Genomic DNA, 4,408 nt, shown 5'->3' on the forward strand with positions numbered 1-4,408 from the left:
GGAACGCCTCCCGTCAAAAGCCGGCCCACTGACATCACTAGTGATGTCAGTGGGAGTGATTTTGGCTCTGATAGAGCCAAAATCACTCCGGAGCTTGTGGTTGAAAACCTCAACCGCAGGCTCCGGCTCGCAAATTCGATGGTCGCGATGGTCTCGACCATCGCGACCATCACAATGCACTCTCGTATAGCCTGTGGGTGGTGACCCACAGCTATACGAGCGTCCAGGAGGACGCTCCATGAAAATGGAGACTGGCCCTCATTCAGAGCGTGCGCTCTGCTCAGAGCGTACGGCTCTGAATGAGGGCCTATGTTAGGAAGCAAATGCAATAGACATTTGTATCCAAAGACTAGAACTTTGTCCTAAGGAAGATGTAATAAACATTTGTCTCTGTGGGGGGCATAATGCATAGTAAGGAAGTTTAGAGTATGCTAGAAATAGATACATATATATTTTTAAATAAGTGGTAAATTTCCAAATGTGTCTTATAAGGGGTATTTAGCATATAATATACTGTACAGTATGATTCACCATACCACTAAGCACAATTGAATCTTTTGTTCTGCTATTGACTATCCTTTTTATTTAAATCATTTTTATATATGCAGAACATAAGGCATTTATTTAATGTTTAATTGTTTATAATTGTTAATAAAATAACTGATTTGTTTATCTTAATCTTCTTGTGCCTCTGCCCACTAAGCCATGCACACCCTTTATGTGGAGTTATGTCTGATCTTGAATTGAGAAAATATATATTTTCCATTGAACATTTAAAAGACTGTACCCTAGTAAAAGCTAGATTAAATACAAAAGTGAATAATGGAAAGCTGTTTGGAGTTTGTCATACCCACACATGGGGGTACATCAAAATTTGTTGAACCAAGTGTCCAAGATAAGGGACAACATTTTGGAACCATTGGTACTGTAGTTCATAAAGCATATAGAAGGACATTGTTAAACCTGGTTCATGGTAACATAACTGCAGGACATCTAAGGGTAGAATAAACCTGGGAAAGAGAATTTTACAGTGGTTTTTGTAGTCAAGGGTATAGAAAGATGTTTCTTAACTTTTTTTCTACCCTTAGTGTCAGTAGCATGCCCCCAGTCCATATTGTAGGATTATGCTTGTCCCATTATTCAATACAGAGATCCCATGTGAAAAATGTATATGGCTTTGGCTAGGCCTTTCATAAATAGTCTGGGCATAGTCATCAACATATTTTATTAGTAATGGATTATGTTAAGAGATACCTTGAAGTGATACCATTACACATTACTTTGATAAAGAAAATTGCTAGAGAACTAAGCTATATACTTTGAAGATTGGAAATACTGATGGAAATTCTAACTGACCATCCTTTCTACTGTGAGAACTAAAATAAGCACTCTTTTTTTAATGGCCAAAAGTACATAATTTTAATTGGGCATTAAAATTAACTATCTTTGTTATGAATGTTGGGCTTGTTCCATGTGCTCCTTCCCTATCAGCACTACTGCAGCTATTCCTTCCTGCATCTGATAAACATGTTCAATGACACTTTTATATGTACTTCCATGTAATAAAAATTATCTCTTTTTAGTAATCCCTTAGCATTACAAAAAGTGGGAATATTGTGGAACTTTCCTAAAGGCCAACAAGAATTATGGTAGCAAATAGACCCATTGTTCCTTCTCTGTCTTCAACCTGCTTTAGCATATTATTTAATATTTTGTTAAATTTTTTTACTAAACCATCAGTCTAAGGATGATACAGTATAATGAGTTCATTAGCTAAGTAACCTTAAATAAGCTGCACAGTTCTTTAAAGATGTTGACATAATGGGGTACCTTGGTCAGTAAGAAGGCTGATCCTCTAACTCAGCATCAGTAAACAAAGTAGACTTGTGAGGGAAGCCATAGTAAGGCCAAATTCCAATGTGTAGTTACAGAGTTCAGTAGTTGAGACTGGAGTGAAGGAGAACTAGTCAACAATACCAAGAGTTCTGAACACAATTGGCTTGTATGAGAGGGTGGCTAGACATAAATCATTATGGAAGAAACATTACATCAAAGCATATCTGGTGTTTGCCACAAATTGTATCAAACTGATCCAGCTAAAATGTGGGATACAATGTTGTTGTCAGATAAAATGTAACCTTTTTAGCCTAAAACTATGTGTGGCACAATATGATGACTGTCCATTTCTCAGACAATAGCATCCAATACTAAAATATGGGAGTGGAAGCATCATGTAACGGGGACCAGTGACAGACTTTACCTTATGCTGCAGGTCTATAGCCACCCTCCCCAATAAAATCCACCACCATTGCCAGTAAAACCCCTGTCCATCTGTATACTGCCTGGCAGTGGCATGTCTTTGGAAGAGCTTTCTGCTATCAGCATGTAAGAATGCAAGTTCCAGGGCAGATGCCCTTAGGATTGCTAGTCCAGACTGCCATGGGAAGTGCTTCACACCAGTGGTACCTGGCTTCTAGGGGCTGCAACCAACGCAGGCTTTAGAAGCCTGGTTGTGTGCATATGCACATTTTATATTCATCTCCTGATTAGAGTTTTTTGTGCATGTGCAATGCAACGGAGTCAATAATCTGTCCGGACAAAGGACAAAAATTCTTAGTTCAGTCCCAACCATGACTGGAGCCCCTTTCCATTTTAAAGGTAAGAACTGCCATAAAATTGAAGAACAGATGTATGGTACAAAGAGATATTGCAAGATAACCTTCTTCAGTCTGCTAGAAAACTAAAGCTTAGCAAAAAGTTCATCTTTGTGCAGGGCAATGATCCAAAGCAAAAAGCAGCAGTGGCATGGTTCAACAACAAAATAGTGAATGGTCAATTGCCAAGTCAAAGTCCAATGAGTATGGTTTACTAAATGTCACTTTTAATTAATTTTGATCCATTTAAAATTTAACAAATTTGTTCAAAATCTTAGTTGTGTTTCTAGGGCTAAATCACACATTTACTATCAATTTATTATTTGTTTTTTAAGTACTAGTACATGTGTGATTGGGAACCCAGAGACACAAGGATGTTGATGGATTTTTATTGATTGTTATTGATTTTAAATCAACTGAAACCTATTCAAATTAACCTACAGTAAATTTAACCCCATATCTCAATCAAATTAATAATTTGTGTTATTATTTGTAAATTGCAGTCCACAAGCATCACTCAACCATCCTGAACAACCTGGAACAAATCTGCAATGAAGAATGGGCAAAAAATGCTTTTCAAACCAGTTAGAAACTTACCCCCAGCAGTCTTTAAGCTACTATTGCAGCAAAAGGTGGTTCTACAAAGTACAACGCTGCATACTTATGCTAGCAGTGTTTTTCCGTTTTTAATTTTATATTCTTAAAAAACAGCAGAAAAAATATTTTTTGAGTTTAAAAATTTACTTAGAAAGCATACTGGTTTGCAAAAAAAATCCTGTCTGGAGCAATCTGTGTAAGTTGTTTTTGTATATTTTTCTGTGAACCCTAAAACAGGATTGAGAATTATTAATGTCCAGGACCTTGTGCCTCATCACTGAGAGCTTAGTAATGGAGAGGGAATGTCCCTCCTCCCTACTTTTATTTAGACCTTTAATTAACATCTTTCATATATTGGAATCTTCCTTTATTTTGTCATTTATAAAAGTCAAATATAAAGAGTTTTAAAAAAGTGACTCAAAATAGTCTCTCAGGAAGAGCGTACAGTCTTTCCCTGGATGCTTAGCACAAGTAAGGAAAGAGAGGAGTTTAAGTGGTGTGCTTGTATCACATTGTTGTAATTGACCGTTTGAGACATATACACTAAGGTGTAAAACTTACTCGCAGGAATACTATACCTGATTTATTAAGGGGCCTTCTCAAAGATGAGAAATCATTATTGGAGATTTCTAAGAATTTGTAATTTGCTTGAGGTATGTTTTATTCTTATTGCCAAGTCATTTGTTTATGCTTTTAAAAATGTATCCTTCTATCACCCTATTCTTAATTTTCATAAAAAAAAATTTCTTAATTAGACTATTAAATCATGTCCTCTAATCTAAGATTAAATTAAAGTAAATAAATGTAGAAGCATCAATGTCTGTTCATTTATTGCTGTACATATATGTCCACATACTCTGTGGCATATACTGTAGATGCTAGGTGTATGATAACACATTTGTATCTTTTGGAAATTGGTTAGTTCTAAAACACATTTTATTGGCTTAACAAAAAGCTGGAAAAAGCTACAAATAATAAAAAAGAATAACAGTTTTTAAACCTATTTTACAATAGAAAATTTGAGTGAATTAATAAAAACAAATGGTATTGAAACAATTTTATACATACTGCTATTTTTCAGATAAAGTGATATTAATATTGTTTGACACAACAGGTTCCTTGTTAGTAATCACACCAAAGGACATCATAGTCAGATT

Source organism: Taudactylus pleione, unplaced genomic scaffold (assembly GCF_031769625.1).
Source record: "Taudactylus pleione unplaced genomic scaffold, aTauple2 ptg000286l, whole genome shotgun sequence".
NCBI lineage: Eukaryota > Metazoa > Chordata > Amphibia > Anura > Myobatrachidae > Taudactylus > Taudactylus pleione.